Source organism: Rattus norvegicus, chromosome 6 (genome assembly GCF_036323735.1).
Source record: "Rattus norvegicus strain BN/NHsdMcwi chromosome 6, GRCr8, whole genome shotgun sequence".
In the NCBI taxonomy this organism is placed as follows: domain Eukaryota; kingdom Metazoa; phylum Chordata; class Mammalia; order Rodentia; family Muridae; genus Rattus; species Rattus norvegicus.
Window position 1 is genome coordinate 67,854,066 of NC_086024.1, and position 24,828 is coordinate 67,878,893.

The 24,828-nt window shown below is 41.8% G+C and overlaps 1 protein-coding gene across 3 annotated transcripts in view; it reads right to left on the bottom strand.

Moving 5' to 3' along the window:
• Window positions 1-24,828, bottom strand: part of Stxbp6 (syntaxin binding protein 6) — a 236,649-nt gene that overhangs the window by 206,345 nt on the left and 5,476 nt on the right. Inside the window, exon 2 of one of the 3 annotated variants that reach the window (XM_008764658.4) lies at window positions 21,987-22,038. The exons of the other annotated variants lie outside the window; for them this stretch is intronic. The gene's annotated coding sequence lies outside the window, so the exon portion shown is untranslated. The remainder of the gene's footprint in view (window positions 1-21,986; window positions 22,039-24,828) is intronic. 3 annotated transcript variants of the gene reach the window in all.

Here is a 24,828-nt window from a genome sequence, read left to right on the forward strand (position 1 = left end):
GCTTTATCAGTGACTGCTGTTTAAACCTCAACACTTCCATTTCCTTCACTGTAAAATTATTTCTTCTCTTGAAAAACTGAAAGCAGTGTTGGATTCCAGTTTGCTTTTTCTAGCCAGGAAAGGCTACTGTTTCCCAACTTTTCAAGTCTAGAATAACATACCATTCCTGAAATCCTACAAAACCCTAACGATTAGGGACCTAACCTCCAAAATCCTTCGTTTGGAGGATATCTCTTATTAAACTAAATCCCCTCCCATAGCTTTTGGTGAGAAAATGAATTCAAAACATTAGTGTTTACAAAGATTAGGCTTAGTGAGTTAAGTGGGAAGGGGGCTGGGACCGGAAATGGTAGGGGTATAGGAAGAAGTGGATGATCCCTGGGATGGAAGGCTGACAAATCAGGTAAGACTCTATTTGAAGATCAGAGCTTCTGTGTGAAGCAGCAAGTCATGCTTACCAGCTAGAGTGCTTCCTGTGACTTCCTCCTCTGGTAGAAATTTCCTGGGACACCAAAGAACAGCATGTCCAAGGAAGTAACTTCTGAGTCTAAGAACAGAAACGGTCCCCAGCACAGCAACTATGCCCTGAACTGACTGTGTTTCCCAGGACATGGATTTAGCAGGCAGCTGCATAGGACAGACTGGAAGCAGAAGGACTGGGTGCTCCAACAGGAATTAAACTCCTCAAGGACTGATTCCAAGCTAGCTACCCAATTGTTCAAATTCAACAAGTGTTCTTTCTGCCTCTGCATCCACTCTGAAATTTTTATTCTGTTCAAATATTAATGGTCACACACCACTATAGATACCTCCTCTGTGTAAGGAATCACAGTGGACTTTCCCATAACAACAATACAGTTATATATGCCTCCAACTCAGCATATCCAGAAAGCACATTTTTTGGCCAATCTCTGTGTGAATGAATGTTCACAGGAAGAACCAGACTGACTCTTCTGCAAGCCTGGTTGACCTGTTAGAGCTTCAGAGTTGTACAGAATTTGGGATGTTACAGGTCTATAGCTAAGTTTTCTTGGGCTACCTTTTGCCCTATAAGAAGCACTTTATTGCCCTCCTCTGTATCTGAACTGATAGCTTTGTGACCCTTGGATAAATCAAGTGAAAAGTATAGCGTCCACCACTAATTTTTCCAACTTATCAATAAGCTAAGAATACTATGAGACACCATCTGAGGGCTGTAACAGGAGTTTGCTTTGCTTTGCTTTAATCAATCTCCCCTACATTTCCATCAATTTACTTGAAAAGTATCTTGATCTGTGAGCATCTAGAAGAGGGTGATAGAGCAGATCCACTCCAAGCCTTGGGAGACCTTCAAACTCTCCAAGGTACTGGCACAAAGTTTGCTAAGAAGTACCAGATACAGAATAATGTGGCAAACAGTAGGTTACGAGAACACAGAATTGAGGCTGTTCATTGGTGTCAGCAACCAGGACTATATCTCTCCTGACACATTCACCTTCCGGCTCTTTCCTTCTTACCACAGCCCTACAGTAGTGATGACTTTTACAGAGGTGTGCAGTGTGATGTGGTAGGAAAATCCTCCTTCCAGATTAAGGGAGTTGAGTCCTGTTTATAATCTGCCAATGTAAGTGGATTGACTTGGTTTAGGATATAGGCACAACTCTCTCTAGGCCCCAGTGTCTTTTTATGAGACATAACAGAGATGTTTCTAGTCTTAAAGATAATGCTATAAAAAAAATAAATACTAAATTTCCATTGAACACTATTTCTGATCAGCCAAACAGTCCTCATAACAAGAGCTACTATAAATTAAGACAGGGTCTCACTGTGTTGCTCTGGTTGTCCTAGAACTCACTATATAGTTCCAGACTGGCCTTGAACTCACAGATGTCAGCCTGCCTGTACCTTCCAAGTGCTGGAATTGAAGGTGTTTGACACTATGCCAGTCTCCTCAATCTTAATCTTAACTAAGACTTTTTAAGAGATCTTAAGAAAGCTAGGATTGCTCCATTGTCTTAAACTCACCACTTTCTGTTCTATTAACACCCAGAAACAAGGCTAGGAGGCCTTACCCCTTACCTCTCCATTTTTCAGGCTATAAAATGCTTAGTGAAGATGTCCATGAGAGCATAGCTCCAAGGACACTTATGACCAGACACAACTAAGCATTTTTTTGAAAATCCTAAGGTCAAAGCTGTTAATTGAGCCATTTGGGAAGAAAGGGGAAACTATTATATGAGTAAAACAGAATAGCAAAATGTGGGTAGGTGCAATTTTCATCAACAACTTGGAAGCAATCATCAAAGAGCTAAAGCCTCAGATTCCAGGTCTGATTGTTGAATACCTCAGGGCAAGCAGACAGGGCACTATCAAGATTACTAACCCTTTGGAGTGGGAGAGATGATGGCACAGTGGTTAGAAACACATACTGCTCATGCAGGGGACCCGAGTTTGATTGTCAGCACCAATATCAGGCAGCTCACAACAGCCTATGACTCAAGGGAGACCCAAATTCTCCCACCTGGGCAAGCGCCTAAACTCATGTGCACAAACCTGTACAGAAACACATAAAAATGAACGAAATTAAATATAACTTTTAAAAATCTTTTTTAACACCTATGGTCACTTGATTTTTGACAAAGGAGCCAAAACCATCCAATGGAAAAAAGATAGCATTTTCAGCAAATGGTGCTGGTTCAACTGGAGGGCAACATGTAGAAGAATGCAGATCGATCCATGCTTATCACCCTGTACAAAGCTTAAGTCCAAGTGGATCAAGGACCTCCACATCAAACCAGACACACTCAAACTAATAGAAGAAAAACTAGGGAAGCATCTGGAACACATGGGCACTGGAAAAAATTTCCTGAACAAAACACCAATGGCTTATGCTCTAAGATCAAGAATCGACAAATGGGATCTCATAAAACTGCAAAGCTTCTGTAAGGCAAAGGACACTGTGGTTAGGACAAAACGGCAACCAACAGATTGGGAAAAGATCTTTACCAATCCTACAACAGATAGAGGCCTTATATCCAAAATATACAAAGAACTCAAGAAGTTAGACCGCAGGGAAACAAATAACCCTATTAAAAAATGGGGTTCAGAGCTAAACAAAGAATTCACAGCTGAGGAATGCCGAATGGCTGAGAAACACCTAAAGAAATGTTCAACATCTTTAGTCATAAGGGAAATGCAAATCAAAACAACCCTGAGATTTCACCTCACACCAGTGCGATTGGCTAAGATCAAAAACTCAGGTGACAGCAGATGCTGGCGAGGATGTGGAGAAAGAGGAACACTCCTCCATTGTTGGTGGGATTGCAGACTGGTAAAACCATTCTGGAAATCAGTCTGGAGGTTCCTCAGAAAATTGGACATTGAACTGCCTGAGGATCCAGCTATACCTCTCTTGGGCATATACCCAAAAGATGCCTCAACATATAAAAGAGACACGTGCTCCACTATGTTCATCGCAGCCTTATTTATAATAGCCAGAAGCTGGAAAGAACCCAGATGCCCTTCAACAGAGGAATGGATACAGAAAATGTGGTACATCTACACAATGGAATATTACTCAGCTATCAAAAACAACGAGTTTATGAAATTCGTAGGCAAATGGTTGGAACTGGAAAATATCATCCTGAGTGAGCTAACCCAATCACAGAAAGACATACATGGTATGCACTCATTGATAAGTGGCTATTAGCCCAAATGCTTGAATTACCCTAGATCCCTAGAACAAACGAAACTCAAGACGGATGATCAAAATGTGAATGCTTCACTCCTTCTTTAAATGAGGAAAAAGAATACCCTTGGCAGGGAAGGGAGAGGCAAAGATTAAAACAGAGACTGAAGGAACACCCATTCAGAGCCTGCCCCACATGTGGCCCATACATATACAGCCACCCAATTAGACAAGATGGATGAAGCAAAGAAGTGCAGACCGACAGGAGCCGGATGTAGATCGCTCCTGAGAGACACAGCCAGAATACAGCAAATATAGAGGCGAATGCCAGCAGCAAACCACTGAACTGAGAATAGGTCCCCTATTGAAGGAATCAGAGAAAGAACTGGAAGAGCTTGAAGGGGCTCGAGACCCCAAAAGTACAACAATGCCAAGCAACCAGAGCTTCCAGGGACTAAGCCACTACCTAAAGACTATACATGGACTGACCCTGGACTCTGACCCCATAGGTAGCAATGAATATCCTAGTAAGAGCACCAGTGGAAGGGGAAGCCCTGGGTCCTGCTAAGACTGAACCCCCAGTGAACTAGTCTATGGGGGGAGGGCGGCAATGGGGGGAGGGTTGGGAGGGGAACACCCATAAGGAAGGGGAGGGGGGAGGGGGATGTTTGCCCGGAAACCGGGAAAGGGAATAACACTCGAAATGTATATAAGAAATACTCAAGTTAATAAAAAAAAAAAAAAGAAAAAAAATCTTTTTTAAAAATGTATTGTCTTGAGTTGTTTAGAGAAGTGATTCATGCCTTAGTGTGTGGAAAAGAGAAGAAAAGAGAAAAGTATAGTTTTTCACAACCCTAACAAACTATGACTCTACTAAAACTACAACAGTGAATCCCATAAACTACAAATGCAAGAGAATTTAAGAAAGGAAAGATCCAACACCATCTAGATTTCTTTGGGATTCCATTCATTTTTCTTGTGTTTGTGGGTCTGTGCTTTGTTTGGTTGATTCTTTATAGGGGATGAAGTAATGAGCCATGAAGGAAGCAAAAAGATGTAGCAGGATGGAGAAGGACAAAAGCAAATCAAAGGTGGTCATGCAAGATCCTTGAGCAAGAATTAAAAGAGCTCTAATGAGAGCAGGTCGAACTGAACCGCCTGGCAGCAGCAAGGCTTTCCCGAAACATCAAAAAATTACGTTCTATAACAGATGCCTTGAGTGCTTAGTGTACACAACTACCACTAGCACCACTACCATCACTGCCACCATCACCAACGCTACCATCACCATCACCATCACCACAGCCACCACCACCAATGCCACCAACACCATCACCACCCCTCCATCTCCCTTAGCAACCTCACCCTGAACTGGTGTACACTTCTGTCTTGAGCTTTGTTACTCACTAATTCTTCCAGACTTATTAATGAATGTTAAATAGTATCTAAAAGATTGCATGAGCAAATTCTTCTATCGATTTTTTTGATGCTAGGCTTTGGCATCCTAATCACATTTTGAGGATTATCATCATACCCCATAGAGGATTTCAGATAATCAGACTTAGAATCATATTATCAAGTTCAACATTCAAGTTCTCACTCTCTCTTTTTTTTTATTTCCTCTTTTCTTTTCAAACTCCTTTCAAGTAGAAGGAGTCCTGGCGGGGGTGCTTTGTCAGTCAGCAGAGTATTTTGAGCTCCGTTAAATCACAGAGTGGTGGGCTTGCCTGGCATCAGTTACTGGCAAGCCTGATATACTTTACACATGACAACAGATGTCCCCACCATGTCTTCCTACTTACTTTCCGTTCAAAGTGTATCTCTCGAGTGAGAGTCACCGGGAGATTCAGCTAAAATTGGCCTGTTCCTGGAGGTTCTGATGCTCTTTCAGTCACCTTCAGAAGCAGCGTGGCCAATCAAGTAGCAAACTGTCCCAGTTAACTGAGCTCAAGATGACAATCTATCATTTAGCGGTATAGCATAAAATGATTAAAGACATTTTGAAAACATTGCTCCTATTATACACAGCAAAAACAGACAGACAGGAAGTCACAAAATCATTTATATGTGCTCCTCCAAGTGACTCTTCATTGACAACAAGACTCAGGGGGTTTAGGGGAAAGGGAAACAAAGTTCTTAGTAAGCAGTCACCCAACTGCCTCGTTTGAATCCTAATCATAATCTTTCTTTCTTCTCTAATCTTGGCATCCATGTTGACACTTTCAACATCCAAATCCAAAGACATTGCACTCTATTCTTTGATTGCCTCCCGGCCAACAAACCTGTTTCCATGTCCCAGACCACTGCAACCTAAATAAGGTCAGTCTCAGCCGGAACACTCTCAGCTTTGGTTTCCTTATGCAAAGCCCTCTCTCCCAGGGATTGACAATTTCTGCCTCACTGGAAGTTTAATTTCATGTCCACTCTTACCACCTTACTCTCTAAAGGCCATCTCTTGGATGGCGCATTTCCCATAACGCTAGTACCAAATGTCCTAAACTTACTTTGCTCACTTTCTGCCCAACTGTAGCATGAGGTAATATCTACTATCTATAGTTCTATGTCTACAGCGGAACACTTGGGTACTAGAGAAAGACACACACAGTATGGTAGTGTCACTCAACATGCATGAGGAGCAGCTGCAAATAAGCTCTGACAGGGCTGGAAAATCCCACCTCTGTCAAACCTCTATCCCTTTGACAGATACACTGACCTGCTCCTAGGACAGTCACCTAGAAAGAAAGCCATCTTTCCAAGCTACGTATCGGTAGTAGGCTAAGGTACATCTACTACTGTCGGGGCTCTGAGATGACCAGGTCCCACAGAGGAGATAAGGAATCGGTGGAGTTCAGGGGAATCTTCCAGCCTGACTGACAGTAAGAATACTTCTTTATTTATGCAGAACTCAGTAGGCAGGGATAGATTCATGTTGTTCCAAAACATAGATCATATCACCTTTGTCCCTGGGCATGTATTTTAACTTCCTCTTGATCATAAGTTTAGTCATCACTGATAAAGAATGACAGAACAGTTATCTTTTACAACCATTTTCCCTCATCAACCCCATAACCCAATATTTAAGAATCTTGTGGTTTCAAGAGCATTAAACAGAATGAAAATCTCCAAGCCAGCCTGAGCAGACAGTCATATCCCAAGCAGTAGACTGTTAACTCTTAATGGTCAGAGTGTATGGTAAGAAGAGGCTTTCAGTCTGATCTGCTGCCAACTGCTTACCCACTGACTCTTGTTTACCCCAGTAAACTTATAGGTCTGATTATCTTGTTCCTGAGTAAGTACAGGGGCAGAGGTTCCAAGAATATCTTGGAGCCAGAGCCTCATAAGGAGATCTCTAGAGTCTTTATTTGAGTCACAACCTCCAGGGCACAGGAGGACTTTTAAGTAGGCCAGATAAAAGTGGGAGGGGTAGTATGCTCAGGACTTGCCTGGGGAAGCTTGGAAGCAGTACTCCTGGGAGAAGGCGTAAATGATTCATAAGAAAATGTCCATCCATCCAATATCCCAAGTGGTGCAAATATTAAAAGTCCCCAAGCATACAGCATGAGGAGATCATGACAAAAAGGAGAAGCACACATGACAGCCATTGTATCACTCGGCTCAGCTTTTCTGGATCTTTGTCAAAGACCTGTGCTGGCTCTGTGACTTTCGCTGTTCCCATGAGATATGGCTGAGCCACTAGACACATGGGCAGTGCCTGCCGTCCTTTGCATTCTGCTCCATTCTCATCGAAGGCCAACAACAACTCCATTGGGGTTTGAGAAATCCACTTCCTTTTCCCATCAATCATCTCCTTGTTCTTTTGTTTATTTAAGCTATCAGTGATAACCCCTCCAGTTAGTATTTTAAAATCTTGTGGTTACTACTCTAGGGTGTCAATTTGACTATATCTGGAATCAACTAAAATCCAAGCAGCTACACACACCTTTGAGAAACTTTCTTTCACTTGACGTAAGAAGGCCCACCCCAAACTCATGGTTTCTGGTGTGGCCCAGGATGTGGAAGAAGGAAGCTTTGCTTTCTGTCTGGTTGCTCTTACTCTCCACGGCAAGTTCATCTCTCCTACTGCTGAGGCATTTCTTCCCTGGTATTAGAAACTATGATTTTGTAACTCCAACCTAGATTGAAGACCAGCAGCTCTCTAGGAATCCTTTGGGTCTCCAGCACCAGATCGGGACTTCTAAGACATCAGTTTTGTAGACTAAAGAACCACCTGCTTCTGGGCCTTTCCACTGAGGGAAAGCCATTGTCGGACTAGGCAGACTACCTCCTGTAAACCACTGTAATAAATTCCCTCTTAATAGGCTATAAATAACTGTTTTTACATATATACATATATTCACACCCACGTACAATGTATACATGTATTAATTCTATCAGTTTTGTTCCCTCATAAGAAAGCCCTAGTACATATACCAAATCCTGCACTAAAGCTATCTAACTCAATCAACCTCATGTCCCTACCTACCTCCCTAGTACAATGGTCCATTGAAAAGTAGGTTTGTAATCTAAATTAGCCCAAATAGAATGGAGAGGCTGGGCTGTGGAAGCTCTACAGAGAAACTTCTCATTTGCCTGACTCTGGCAGAACATTACTTTATCCAGCAAGTACTTTGATGCTGTAAGATAGACAGAGCTTTCTTGAGCAAGGAGACAACAAAGAAGTGGACTCCAGATAGGAAGCCAGGGCTGATTACTCTGAATAAACCCTATGATAAGCCACAGTGCTCAGTCTTTTAGCTAAACAAGCCGGTATGTTCTCCTTTGGGTGTAACCCAATTGGAACCAAGAGTTCGCTTACTTGCACTAGAAAGAATTTTAATTAATGCAGTTGCCAGAATTTCAAGCTTGTGATTTTTCATATATTAACAATAGCCAGGAGTTTTGGGCTTGTTTCATGTAATGCTAAATAGGAGTGCTGGCTCCATTTTATGACAAATCCTACCACTATCCCTGTCATCCTCCCTGCGTCACCTTCTTCATTTGGAACCAAAGCCAAAACTTTGTCTAAAGCCCAAAGCCTGAAACCAGAGGACAAAGACTGGCTCGAAAGAACATTTGCTGCTAACAACAGAGAAAACATATTCTGGGCAGCCAAAAAAACTATAAACACACACTGCAGAAACTCATTCAAATATTTTTAAAACATTCCACACTCAAAATTAAACAGGTTTGCTGGATGAAGGAGGCTTGTCAACCTCCCCCTATAGTGTTTCTTGTTTCCTAGGTGATCTCACCCAATACTGAATCTTCATCCACCAACTCTACATGAAAATGCCACATTTTGATTTTATTTCTGACTCACAAATTCAACGCCTACTCAACATCTTTACTTGGATGCCTCGAATTCGTCTCCAATTTAATCTATCCAAAAAAAATTCATGACCTTCTGACCAACCCACATCATCACCTACCTAAAGAAGTCCCTTCCTCAGAGCTCTTACTACAGATGGCAGAGGAATGCAAGGGGACAGCTTGTTACTGGAGTATTACATTACCTCTGGAAAAGTGGTTAAACAGGGAGTCATCATTGGATCCCAACCTGAGTACTGGTTATCACAAGTCTCCCCAAAGCATTTTAGGACCTCAATAAGAACACTGGAGATTATAAATCAGGACCATGAAAAGATTCTTTTATACCATAATTACTAACTAATGTTTCAACTTGGAAAGATTGTTTCTTACTAGGTATAATACCAAGTAGAAATTATTTTACTATAAATATATCACTATTTCGCAGATTTTTGGACCCCTTAGATTAGGACCCAAATGACTCAAGTATGGGTTCAATTTCCAGCACCCAGATGACAGCTTGGAACTATCTGTAACTCCAGTTCCAGGGGATCTGACTTCATCAGACATGCATGCAAGCAAAATACCACTATACATAAAATAAAAAATAAATTGTTTTTAATAAAGTGAAAGAAATGAATAACAGAAGTTTTCCTTTTTCTCCTAGGCAGTCCCGGAATACTGCTGCTGTAAGCGGGCTGCCATTAGTGTACTGACAGGTGTGTCAGACAGCCACTACATTACTAACCTCACTGCTAACTCAGTAGGACACAAGTTAACACAAAAACTCACATCTGACTATTTTTAATGCAATCCCCAAAGCAACTGTTATTTATGAAGAATCATTGTTGGGCCTCTAATCAAACTGAAATGTCTTCTGTAATAAATAAACAGGATCCTTTAATGCCTTTTACGTTCCTTTATTTCAGAAATCCCCATTCAGAAAGGTACCAGTTTAGGCCTAGTTACTACACAAAATAATGCAAGTCAGATGTGTAAGCTCAATCCTCATCATCATTCTGAGTAAGGGGCCTTTGATTTTAACATGCAAGACTCATTAAAAGGAAAAAAAAAAAAACTCTTGCAAAAGCCATGAAACTTACAGCATTAGATCTGAGTAAGACAGCCTTGATTCATGGGACAAATTTCCTTATATATAAATTTGTTTCCATTTTGGACTCTACTCACTCCTTGAGCAGTGTTCTGGATGCCGACGTTGTTCAACAGGAGCATGTGAGAAACGTGGCAATGATAATAAGAGAACTGTTTTTGATAAATTTCCCCTTTCTTAGCCCTGTGATGACATGAGGATGCTGACTAAGAAATAGGCTAGCAAGTTTTTGGTGATGCCTATTGTAAATCTGGCATATACCAAAGGCATATGAAAGTTAAATGGGGTTTGGGGGAGTCTGTGGTCCCATCAAAGGGTATAAAAGACAGACAGGTGGTAGAAGGCCTTTAAACATTCTTAGCATGTTACTTTAAACCTTTTTTACATCATGACCAAAGATTGTTGAATTTAAGACCCATTCCATCCAGTTTGCAGATGTGACCTAAGGAAAGGGAGGTCTCAGAGGCTGCATCCTCATTTATTACCCACCCCGCAAGGTGACTACAAAAGAAACTAGATGAAGAGAAGACTATGTTGAAACCCCAAAGCTAAAGACAATTTAAAGTGTCTCTAGAGATCCTTGGATGCTGCAATGGCTTCCTCTGAAAGCCTCTTATGATGAAGTCAGAGAACTCTCCTAAAATGTGAGTCTAGCCAGGCTCAGAGACACCTTATTACTGAAGGGTGAGCCTGCAGAAACTGGCTCCTCTGTATCCTATCTCCAGGTTTACTTTTCAACTGCAACAATTATCCAGTTGCTCCCCAATCATACTCTCTTCCACAATTAGCTTCTGAATTCTTGATAGGATTTCAGGCTGATTGCCCTTTCAAACTCAGGACTCCACAGGTGGCTTTTAAAGCATCTTGCACATTATCCTGTGACTCTGAGCTCCTGCAATCCAAGGAAAGGCAAAGGCTTAGTCTTAGTAGTTGCCACACCTAGGTTCAGGTCCAAAGTATGGCAGCTCAATATATGTTCCCTGAATGACAGGCAAGGATGATCCATATTTGCACAGTACCAAGTAATGGGAGGAAGTCTGTCAAATAAGGAAAGGACTTAATGGTTCTAGTTAAAATATGGTAGGTATACATCTTTACTCCAACCCTACAAGTCTAGTTGTGTTTTGGAATTCATAATTGTTGGCATTTTAGAAAGGTAATATGATAGGCAACCCTTATGTTCTCAGAAGGATCAAGATCCGCACCATAGGATCAAACACATAGCTTGCACCAAATACACACATGATCCCACTAAATGAGATAAATGAAGGGCTCTCTGTCATTCAAATCACATTTGACCAGTGGGTTCTAAGGACTCTCAGAGCCTTTTGGATTTAGAAATCAGGATCATCATCGTGAATCTCTATTATTTTTTTTCCATGTACACAGTTTTTCATATATCCCTTCTCCCCTTTGCTCAAAATCTGTTGCAGCAGAATAGGCCCTATATTTAGATACAAATAAAAGTAGCATACACTCAAATACCAATATACAGGTTATAAGTCTTAGTTAAGAGATGAGCCAAAAGTGCTCTGTGAAGACAAGATTCAGAGTGACGTCCAGACTCTTATAACCACTGGCAATTTCATTAACTTCATAGAACATTAGAAAAATTAAGAAAATGCTAGGACTTCCCATTAAAGGATCAGGAAAGGGAAACAGTGACACATGACCCAGAAATGAAAGAGTGACTGGCTGAATAGACGCACACACACACGCACGCGCGCAATATTGTTAGGAACTGACTCCTATCACTGCTTCTAAAATATGTCTCCCATTAAAGGAGCAAAGAAATATATGCATAGAAACAAGAGCATCCTTAAGCCAACAGGAAGCTGTCCCAGATCAACTGGACTTATTTCCATATCAAAACAAAATCAGAAATGTACAGGTACAGCTTATGTCAGTCTATGTTCTCTGAAACAACCAGAAAATCTCCCGTGTAATACCTCATGTGGCAAATTAGAGCCAGGGGAGGGCAGGAGTAAAGCTTGTCCAGGAAAGCAGCAGATACTTTCCTTTCCAATAACAACACTATATTAAGAGGAAGGGGGGAGAGAATGGGTGTCTTTGTTTGGGATAAATCTTAACACCTGGGCACCCACTCTGTGGTTACCAGAGAATTTAAGGGTTTTTATTTATGAGATGAGGAAAATGTTGTCTTGGGTCTTTACAGCAGGAGTCATCTGATTCGATCACACACTAGAGGCCAATAGCATTAATAGCTATCTATGATTTCCTCCAGAGAGACATCATTGAATGCGAGGCGGGGAGCTTATTACCTTGAAAATCTCAGTTAATCCTCACATTAATCATAACCTGTCTGTCTCACAAAGCTATTATTCCTTTCTACATGTAAGAAATTTGCCGCTTCAGAAAAGATCCCAAGTAACTATGATGTCACCTCTTGTCAACCATTTAGTTTCTACTCTGAAAAAAAAATGGCATGTCTCACACTCATTCTCCATAACACACAATTCTATTCTCTTCTATACATCGTTTTCAGGAAGCATGAGGCAAAAACAACTCCCTTGTCTATGCTAAAAGTGTATTCTCTTTGTCCCTTCAGTATACTATTCCCACCCAACCCCCTCTACCCAAGGTATGACATGAGTGCTGAAAGCCGCAGTGTACAAGTTACCATCTTATTTCCCAAGTTTTCAGTCTGGACACGTAAGCAAACAGTTATACGTGAGGAAGAGCTGCATGGCACAGAAGCAATACAGGTCACCGCTGCCTGGAGTGGAAATTCGATTTTCACAATAGATGTTTCACAAATGATTTCGAAGAGATTATGAACCCTTAACTAGACCTCAGGATGGACCAAAGATGGATGATGGAGGTTATTTCAAGGACTTCTGAATAGTGTCAGAAGATACTGTGGGAAGACCACAATAATAAACAAAAAGACCACTTAGCTGGAGACACTAAGGCAGATAGCCCCAGTCTCAGTCCACAGATGCCTGATCAAAGTCACCTTGCCCCACAGGATTGGGAAGGCAAGGTCTATGGCAGTTGAATGGGTGAAGGGGGCACAGGAAAGTCTGACCACTTCTTCCCCACGAAATTTACAACTCTCCTCTCTCCTTCCTATTCTTACCACAAACCCTGTGAACTCAGATAACTAGTCTCTTGCCTTTCTAGGAGACTAACCTGATGACCCTTTGGACAAGGTACTATTCATGCAAATGCTCTTCATCTAGGAGAACAGTACAGGAAGGAAAATGTGATTAGCAGGGCAAAGGAGCAGAGATTTTAGAGAAAGAGCGCAATCACATGTCTCGTTGCCTACAGCTTCAGTATCCACCACAATAACAGAGCACAAGAGAGTCAGCAGGCTCTCAGCCATCCTCTGGAGACTTAGAGCTACAATGCTTGTGCTTTCTAGAAGACAAAGGGTCCATCTGTACCTCATGCAGGGTCTCTCATCTCCTCCTTGAAGGAAAAAGTGGTATCTCCTTGGTATACAACGTCTTTTTACTTCTAACAAAGGAAAGTGTAAAACTGTCCCCAATTGTTATGAAATTCCTGGCATCCTACATGATAGTTGGACACACTCTATACAAATTCAGAGTAAAGAGTCACAAGTACAAGAACTCATAAAGAGCAAAACAACTGACACAGAGCCATATGCTGTAAAGTCATAAACTGAATCTCTTCCTGTGAGAATAGTAACCTGTCTAGACATAAAATACTGGACACTCCAAATTATTCAGATATACATTTTATATTCCCAATAATAAAAGATATTTATAGAGCTATAAATTCTTGTTTTGTTTTTGAACAGAGCCTCACTATGGAACTCTGGCTAGCCTTGAACTTGCTATGCAGACAATGCTCTGAATTCACAGAGCTTGACATGGCTCTGCCTCCCAAGTACATGGACCACTTTATTCACAGAGCAATACATTTTAATTTTATGAGACAGAATCATTGCTTAATTTCCTTCTAATACAGAACCAATTAAAGCTTTGGTTCCTAAAAAATAAAGAAACAGTATCTCAGAAAATGGCTATGACTAAAAACCAGACTATAAAAGAAACTTAAAAATATTTGAAAATTCTACAAATTCATTGTGAGTCCTAGGTTCAAGTAGAGTCATAGTTAAACTATGTAGCTGTGATTTTCTTCACTGGAAAAAAAAAGATTTAAGTAGAAAGCCAACAGTCAGGAAGAAGAGAAAACTAAAGCATTTAATTAAATGCAAAAAAAAAATTTCTGAAAAAAAATGGATATGAGATAGTCACAAACTAGATCTTTTGGAGAAAGAAACTCATTCCCTGTTAGGTGTTTTTTTTTTTTTTAATTAATACTTTTAAAACAAAAGAAAAAGATGGAGGCCAGTAAATTACCTTCAGTTATCTTAATGAATGATAAAATTTTTTCTTAGGACTCTTACATTCAGCTCTCAGACGGTATGCTATTTTTGTCCTGTATGTCCTAAATGCACTAAACAAGGACTTGCTCATCTTTGGTTGACTAAAGAGAGGAATACACACACTTACCGTGGCACACGTAGATAACAGACCCACAGCAGAGTAAGCACATCACAAGGTCATGAACCTAAGAAGGCAGAGGCACTGTGACGCGCCACGCTGAGACCGTCCTCTCCTCCATTCTCACAAAGCCTCTTTAACCTACTGAGAATCAAGGTTCTCAGCACACGGTCAACTCTGGGGTTGAAACTTGCTTTGAGGAAGTCAGGATCTGACGTCTAAACTAATTTCGATATTAAATAACATAACCTGAGCCTTTCACTCATCTTCAGTCTTCAGAGTCACGTGAATCAAAACTCATGCACTCACTCATTGGCAGAAGGAGAAGTAACAAGGGATGCATATTCATAAGTATAAAAGAGAATATTTATTGAATTCGGGCCAAGAAATAAAGCAAGAAAGAAAAAAGAAACTAACGAGCTAATTTACGTATGAGTACTCATCGAAGAAATAGGGCTTATTTATCAAGAGTCCATTGTCATCATGGGGCCTGTGCTGACTTAGTGACAGTGCCCACCAGTGCTAGGGATGACCATAAGGGAGGAAGAAGCGTAATTAAAGATCACCTTTATTTCAGGTAAAGCCTTTCATATTTTATAAATTTTCAAATTTAACCCTGGCAGACAACTAAGGATGCTGTTGTTATTAGATTTGTCTTACGGATGGAAAAAGGTTGAACATGGTATGAATAGAAAAACAGAGATTAAGTTCTAGAGGTTCAAATTGCATTTGGATGTTTCCTGAGATTCATAGCACATCTCTCTATGCTTAAATGTCATTGGGGTTGGGCTCCAAGTACAGGAATTTTCTCCAACTATACTAAGTGGCATAATGATTGCCTCTTCCCACCAAGCATACCTGGCATCTTTCTATAGACACTCCTCCAATCTAAATGTAACCAACTATCTTCTCTGTCTCTCTCTGTCATTCTGTCTTTCTCTTTCTGTCTCTTTCTGTCTCTGTCTCTCTCTGTGTGTATCTCTCTTTGTCTCTCTCTGTGTCTTTGTCTCTCTGTCTCTGTCTCTCTCTGTCTCTGTCTCTCTGTCTCTGTCTCTCTCTGTCTCTGTCTCTCTGTCTCTGTCTCTCTCTGTCTCTGTCTCTCTGTCTCTGTGTATCTCTCTGTGTCTCTCTCTGTGTCTTTGTCTCTCTGTCTCTGTCTCTGTCTCTGTCTCTCTCTCTCTCTCTCTCACACAGACACACACACACACACAGGTTCAAATGTCAATGGAAGACTTGTGGAAAAAAATCTGTTTCTTCTCAGTAACTGCCATAATTCATTCTCCTATGCCTTACCTAAGCTGAGCTTATTTAAAATGTGAATGTTCATCACAAGAGTACACAGGGATGGACCTGTGGCCTATATGGTGCAGCCTGGTCAAGTGACAATGGGAGGAGAGGCCCTTGGTCCTGTCAAGGCTCAATGCCCCAGTGTAGGGGATGTCAGGGAAGTGAAATAGGAGGGAGTGTATGGGAGGAGGGCACCCTTATAGAAGCAGGGAGAAGGGAGATGGGATAATGGTTTCTGGAGGGGAAACTGGGAAAGGGAATAGCATTTGAAATGTAAATTAAAAATATCAAATAAAAGAAAAAGAAAAAAGGAAAAAAGAAAATGTAGGTGTTTCTCTTTAAGATGTAGTTCCTATTGATAGGTGTCTGATCTCTCTTGATAGGCAGCTCCTGGGGCGACAGTGGCAGGTTGTGACAACAGCCTGCAGTTGCTCACTACTCATTACAGTGGTCAAGAGATTCAGCAGTCACCCTAGATAGCTTTGTGAACCAAGAACAAAAGGACAAACTTTGTGTCTTCTTTTCCATTTTTTTAAAGTAAGTATATAAATAAGAGAATTCAAGGAATCCATAGAATGCCCTGAACACCTATCTGTAATTAATATTAGACTGACTGAAATGAGGTCCTCAATGTCAAACCAAGTGCTTCATCCCTTGTCAGAGAACTGTAGAGAACTGCACAGTAAGGTTGGCATGGTGAATCTACAGAGAAGCAGAGTTTACTGTACTCATCCAAGACCATCAATGGGACCTGACCTACGTCTCTGAGAGAAGAAGGATTTGGGAGGGCCTTATTATACCTGCCACAATATATATCCTGTGTTTCCTCGGTACAGTGTAAAATTCAAACTACGAAACGCTACTTGCACATTTCTCTCTTGGCAGGAGATAAGTAAGCAGTTGAGCCATCTGCTAGCCATTCCAGTTCTGCCGTGTACACATCTACACACATGTACGATAAAGTGACACTAAAGGAAGTACTTTACATGCCACGCCAGGTATTCACAGCCACAGGGGACAAGACAGTTATGCGTTAGCCACACCCACCCTACTGCCCCTCTAGGATCCTCTACAGGAGTTAAATGATGAAAACAAACCTCTTAGTCAGGTGATGGTGGAAGATCCTTCAATCCAGCATGGGAGAAACAGGAGAACCCCTGAGTTTGAGGGAAGTCTGGTCTGCAGAGGTAGCTGCAGGACAGCCAGTACCCTTCTGGGATAAGTTTTCATAAAAATGTCTTCACATTTTGTCTTTCACGTGCCTTGCTCTACTCATGGGACATGAGTGGAAAAAAGTCCCAATCGTTACAGAAAGGGTGAGTGTCTGGTAATGCACATGTCACCTCTGAGAAGCCAGGCTACTGAGATTAAAGTTGTGGCAGAGGAAAGAACTTCAAGGCTTTCCTGCCTGGCTACTGAGGAGCCTCCAAAGAACTCTGCGGGCGACTGAGCTCCCAGGAAGCAGCTGAAAGCAGGTGACTTCTCTCCTTTTCTACAGGATTCCAGCCAGACCTTGCTCTCCAGAGGACAGGAATGGTGAGAGCCACCCTCTGCAACAGTCACATGCATTCTCTTATCACAAGGCAGCTGACTGTCAATAAGAAAGCAAGTGATCTGAAACATTCTTTACAGTACTAGTGTCTGCAAGCCTTTACTCCACAGCACAAACATTAACCCACCCTATCCTGGGGCAGAGAAATGGGCGGTTTGCTTTCAAGATCAGTAGTGAATAATCATTAAAGGATTAGAACCTGACTCAGTGGTCAGCTTTTATATAAATATCCATGTAGGAAAATACTATTTTCTACATAGAACTTAGTTTTCAACAGGGACATTGTTCACCCACATGATCAAAGCATTTTCTGAGTAGTATTGGCCAGTTTTGAGCAGGTATAAATAAGGATTTCAGACCAGCCAATCATGTCTGACAGTACATGGAAAGGCCTTGGAGATCATATACAAACAACAGGGCCTGCGGAATCCTGTCCGGCCATAGTCAGTTAGTTTGTCCTGAAGTCAGAGTAGCAGGAGGATGCTTCTCACCACACAGCCCCGCCCTAATCCCATGGCTGTACAGAACAGGGCAAGGACAGATTTCACCATAGCTATTTGATTATAGAAGGTTTTTCGTAATTTCTTTATCATTTGTCATAGGACAACAGTATCGCAGCCTGGAGTTTAAATGTTCCTCAATGGGCGGAGCATGGTGGCAGGCATCAGTAATCCCTAGACATAGGAAGCTGAAGTAGAAGGGTTAGTAGTTTAACCCTATCTTGAAATAGACAGCAAAACTCTATCTCCAAATCAAAAGCAAGAGTAACAAGGGGAAAAATACATTTTGAGTGTCCCCGAAACATTCATGCATTAAAGGCTTGGTGTTACTTCCCTGAAATGTAAGTACTGAATTCTCATGCTGATGTTGTTCTCAGTAATTTGCTGGGTACCTGAGGGGTGCACACTGAAAAGTAAGCACGAAGCTTCGAGAAGCCTCATCAGGTACTCCACAGAAGATATCCAATTGCTAATACACACATGTAAACTTATTGGGCATCAAATAGTAACAAGAAAGATGTAATTTAATACCATAATGATAAAGTCCTGTACAGACAGCAGGATGACTAAATCAAAATAACTTATCAAACTAAATGTTGGTAAGATTACGGAACTTAAACTCAAGTCTAATAAAGTACAAATCATTAGAACAGAAAACTGTTCACGTGTTTCTTGGTCAGGGTTTCTAGTGCTGTGATCACACAGCACAGACAAAGACAAGTGGGGAGGAAAGGGTTTATTTCGCTTATACTTCTATAGTAGTCAAGAATACTTCACTAAAGGAAGTCAGGATAGGAACTCAAACAGAGCAAACAAAACAAAACATGGAGCCGTGCTGCTTGCTGGCTTGCTCCTCATGGCTTACTCAGCCTGCTTTCCTATAGCACCCAGGACCACCAGCCTGGGAATACCACCATCCACAATGTGCTGGGCCCTCCTCTTCAATCACTATAAGAAAATGGCCTACAGACAGATCTTATCCAGGCATTTTCTCAATTGAAGTTCCCTGCTTTCAGATAACTCCAGTTTGGGTCAAGTTGACAGGAAACTAGCAATCTCAATTGATCCCTTGCCAAGCTGACCCACAAACAAGCAAAGCTATAACCTTTTCTGCTTTGTTCTTCCTCAAATCACACATTAATATCAACAAAATAATAAAACAAAAATCCAAATTTTAAAGGCCCCACAGTCTTAAATTCAAATACTTGAAAATTCAGTCTTTTTTAAACAGTCAGTGTCACTTAAAATCCTAAGCTTTTAAAATCCAAAGTCTTTCAACTATGGGTTCCTATGAAATCAAAAATAAATTAAATAGTATCTTACTTCAAGAGGAATGAAGCAGGGCCCACCAATCGCAATAGGAACAAAGCAAAACCAAACTCTGAAAGTGTAAATAACTCAATTTACAATTATCTGGGATTCAGTCAGGATCTCCTGGGCTCCTCCAAAGGCCTTGTGTCACTTCTTTGGCTCCGCCCTCTGCAGCATATGCACCTGGTCTCCTAGGCTCCAGGTGGCTCCACTCCACCACTGCTGCTGCTCATCCCACAGTACTGGCATCTCCAAAATGCTGTAGTCTCTGCTGAAACGGGACCTCACTTTCACCAATAGCTCCTTGGCTTCCTTCAGGGACTCCGCCCTGCCACAGCTGGCCACAGCTGTTTTCTGTGACCCCTTCACGCCTTCAAAATTAATACCACATGTGTGACACACTCTACCAAGTTCAGCTGCTAGCACAAGGTACAACATCGGCCACTTCTGGATCACAACTTAACATGTGCTGACTCTGAGAAAACACTTCCCAGGAAATTTCATCTTAATGATGCTAGTCTCCTTTTAATCACAGCCTATCTGTCCTTCAACTCCAGCTGACCAGCATCCACTGTCCCAGTAAAGCAAAGGTTTTACTTTAATGGCTCTGATCTCTTGTTAGTCACAGCCAATGGTTCAGCTACAGCTGACCCGACACCACAGACTCATCACACAAAAAGTCTTTGCTTCTTTCCCTCTGAAACTTTACAAGCCAGGCCTTTGTTATCTAAATTGCTCGACATTCTTATCTTCCAAGTTCCTACAGAACAGCTCACTCAACTCTCAACACTCAATGGTTTTTCTAGCTCAAAATGCCAAAATCCTTCCATAACCTCCCCCCCCCCCCAAACAATAGGTCTGTCACAGAAATACCCAACTATCCTGGCCCCGACTTGTTTTGGTTAGTGTTTCTATTGCTCTGATCAAACACCATGACCAAAAGCAAGCTGGGGAGAGCGTGGCTTCTATACTGTCATCCACCACCGAAGGAAGTCAGAGTAGGAACTCTAGCAGAGCAGGAATCTGGAGGCAGGAGCTGATGCAGAGGCCATGAAGGGATACTTCTTTCTGGCTTGCTCCCCATGGCTTGCTCAACTTCCTTTCTATAGAACCCAGGACCACCAGCCCAGGGACGGCACCACCCACAGTGGCTTAGCCCCGCCCCTACCAATCACTAATTAAGAAAATGCCCTACATCTAGATCTTAGGAAGGCATTTTCTCAGTTGAGGTTCCCTCTTTTCAGAGAACTCCAGTTTACATCACATTGGCATAAAACTGGCTAGCACAATGCCTTAGGAATCGGCAGTGTCTATGTGTACATGTGCATAATCAGAAATGCAAACCATGATCACCAAGACAGATATAAATGTTCATGGCAGCATTATTCTTACGAGCGCTGAAAACCATTCAAATGTACATCACACACAGTTACTGTCTATTCATGCAAAGGAATATACCTACCAATGAAAATTAATAAACTACTGTAGCACATACAACATAGATAAATCCCCACAAGCGAAACCAAGAGTTAAGCCAGACTTTCAAACTCCTAGAAGTACAAGGTATAACCATGGTTACAAAGGGCTAGAGTGAGGGATATGGAAAAATGTTGGGCAAAAGATACAAATTTTCAGTTAGGAGACAAAAGTTGAAGAGATTAATTGAACGACAAGATGATAGATGTGCTGTATACTTGAAAGCTGCTGAAGAGTTTTCAGTTGTTTTCACACAGTGACGCATCATGAGCTAGGCTTAGCCATTCCCTGCTGACACACTCAGCAGTGGGACAGCTTCCTCACTGCCATTATCAAAACATGGTCTACACAATAGATACCTATGATTTTACTTGTCTATGAAAATAAATGCAATAAAAAGGCACAGGCTACAGAAGTGCACTGTCCTTCTACAAACTTCTGAGTTCTTGCTGTGTATTGTAAGGGGCATCAACTGTGAAGTACTCAAAGCCATGTAGTATATAATCTGTGGGCAAGTGTTACACAATAAAAGCAACACTGACAGAAGCATTAATAGACTAGACAGTGAGTAGGAATCCCAGAGGAAGAAGCTGTCTGGCTTGACACGACTATCGATTCTTTCCTATCTACCAGGTGTGCACAGTATCTGCAGGGATACAAACAAACTACATAAAAAAAGAAAGAAAAGAAAAGAAAGTACAAGGTAGACCATTGTGGGACTGGCAATATCAGAAATCGATATATATTTTCACTTCCCAGGGGGGAAAAGTGGGAGGAAAGAGTCTCATTATTAGCCCTGAGATCCTCATGTAAGTACAACATCCTAGCATCAAAGTAGAGGTTGTCTTTTGTTTTTTAATTACTGTTATAGTTGTCTACAGATTTAATTTTAAAAGGAATGACTTCAGAAACACCTCTCAGCAGCGGGACAGCTTCCTCAGTGCTATTTAATCATAGGGTAGATTAAATTCTTCAAGGATGATATTGACTTCACAGTCACTAGGTACTTCGAGCCTTTCACCTTAGATTGTGTGAGGCACCACTTTCAAAGCAGTCTAAAAATAAAGCCCCGAAGATTTGTGCCCTGCCAGACCAGCCACAGGTATCAGTAGTTATGGAAAGTGACGTGAGCACACACATCACCTGCCCCAGAAACCAGATACTTCCCACTTGCAAGAGTCCAACGAGAGTGTGTGACACTATGCCATGGGACCCATTTATCATCTTCACAAAAGCAGTGACTCTCGGGCTGTGACAACTGGAAACTGATTAGACTTACCGATGAGTGACTAGACTGCTTTGTCTGAAAGACTAGATATATGCCTTGTTTCCTAAAAGAAAGCAAGAAGGCTCTGTAAGTTGAAATACAAGCATACTTTCTTATTATTCTCTTCTGTTGCACATAATAAAGATGACAGAAACAGAACAAAAATCAACAGTCACAAGTTCACCTGGTAATTGTGGGGTTACCCCATGTGGGCCGCCAGAAGAAATTACATCCAGTCAATTAACCATACAGGAAGTGGAGACAGCACCCAGCACAGACTCCAGGTAGGAGAACCATGGTCACTGCTAAGCTATAGTTCCTCCTTCCTCTTCAGTTCCTCCCAAGTAACCTAATTCCATCTACCTACCCATAGTTGACAGACTCAAAGGCAGCAAAGTTGCCAGATTTTTCTCAAGGCCACCAGGAAGCAAATATTTGTGATCTTAACCCCTAGAAATTGCTACCAGGGTTGCAACGCTTTGTGCATTTTCCACCCTTCTGCTTGTCTTACTTGCATCAGAGATTAACATCAGTAAGAAAGGCAGAAGCCAGCTAGACAAGATGGGCAGATTCTACCTTTCCAAGGAACTGTGGCACCAACTGACAGTTCAGGGGTGGCCTTCTGGTCAGCAAAAGACTATGCACAAAAATTAGACCAGACTAGTCCCCATGACTTAAAATGACCCAGACTCACTCAAGTGTAACGTAGAAACCTCACCAAAACAATGGTAATATTAACAGAAAATTCTTCCCTGAGGACTACGATTTAATCTCGTCTATCATTCTCCATAGCAACCCACGGACACAAGCTAAAACCCTTGCTCTTTCATATACATAAATTTGTTTAGTTTGGACTTTGCTTTCACCATGGAATTCTGGGCGCTTGGGGGAAAGGAAGAGGCAAACAGCCATTTCTATTCTGAGACATTATGCTAAGCACGGTTTTCTGAGCTCAGACTCAACTTGATGGAAAGAAAACTGGTCCATGTGGTAATTAACTTGCCAAGGTCCCAGAGCAAACATGTGGTGGGGCCCCACCTCACATTCAGCTCTGCCTCATCCCAAAGCTGCCTTCTCTGCAGTGTATCAGCTTCACTCTCAGTGTGACACACGGGGGAGAACAGTGTCTGTATCAAGCCCAGGTTGGTTAGAACTGCAGAATCTCAAGTGCCAGAGCAGCTGCTGATAGGGAGGCAGCATTCAAACAAGATCCCCAGGCACATGTGGCTGAGCACTGCTACTCCACACCAGGAAAGGGAGAAGAATGTCCCCGCCCACAGGCCAACTGCCTCACCCACAGTGGCGTTAAACATTATTTAGTGTCAGGACTCTTGGCCCAGACACACTGATGCTCACACAATAACAATCAGCACATGGAGGTCTGAATACAGTTAGATTTACCACGGAGAGGGCAATCTTGAGAGAATTCCAGGAAGCAGTAAATGACACTAAGTGTCTACCACAGTCAAATCCAAAGGGAGAAGCTCAGCATACGCTGCCAGGCATCAGACCTCTGTCGGCTTGGGATCAGGAAGCCCAATTATGGAATTTATTTCAGAAGGGGAATCTAATAAAAACACTGGGATCTGAAGACAACAAGGCCCTGACCATCCAGGGGTGAAGGGGCAAAATCATTTCAACTCAGGGGGAAGAAAGGGGGTAATAAAAATTCACAAAGAACTTTAGAGCACCCACAGACAAGGAGAAATGAATATGCCAGATGTGTTTTGTTTTGTTTTGTTTCAGAAGCTGACCTGAAACTATTAGTGGCTGTTTAGGGCACTTTTAAAACTCTCAGCCCGCCATACACTTTTATTTTTTATTGAGCTGTAACTCATATACTATTTTTTTAAAAAAAAGGACCCATTTAAAGTATGCAATGCAATAGTTGTCAAGAGTTACGTAACCACCACCACTTGCTTCCAAAACATTACATCACCCCTAAAAGAAACCCTAAAGTCACTTCCTGTTTTACCCTCTCATTTCCAATACCCTGACTTTTCTCTTCTGGAGGATTCATGATGGAATCACGCACCATGTGACTCTTGTGTCCTGCTTTTCTTCATTCAGTAGGCTCAAGGCTCATTCATGTTGTAGCATGAATTCCCCTTTCTGGCTAAACGGTTTGGCATCAGGTGGATAGACTATGTTTCATTTATCCACGAGTTGATGGAGGAGGGTTCTGACATGCTTTCCCTTCCCTGGGGAATCCCTTGGGAGAGGGACTCTTCTTTATGTAGCCAGTATTTAACTGCCTGAATTTAGCCTTCTACCAATACTTCAGACATGTCTTTTGCATCACAGCCACCCTGATTGATGGGAAGTCTAGCTTCTTATGGTCTGAATCGACATTTCCTTGCTGACTAATGGCACTGAGCAAATTTTCACATTCTCCTTCAAAGAAATAGCTATGCAAATCCCCTTTCTACTTTGAAGTTGGGTTGCCTCTTATTTGTCATCATCTTATTGCAAGAGTTCTTCTTTCTTGCTATTTTTGAAACTGCAGTGAGGAAGCCTCTTCCTGGAAAGTCCTTCTCATTATCCAGCATTCTTCAATGGAACTGTTTGTTACAGGAGTTCCACTGTGCAAGAATGACTTTGGTCTGTCAGTAACTCTACTCTTCCTCGATGAACCAGTTCTCCCCTCAGAAATCCCTGAGTGCTGTGCCTCCTCCTACCCACAAACATCTTTCCTTCCATTGTCAGAACCTCTCTGTAATCTTAAGACTTGAGAACACATACCACTGGTTTTTGGACTAGCACCATAGAATCTCTTCAGCTCACTCTGATCAAGGCACCATCCCTTTTTGTCTTGTGTGCCTTGAAAATCATCTACACAGACACGACTGCTAGT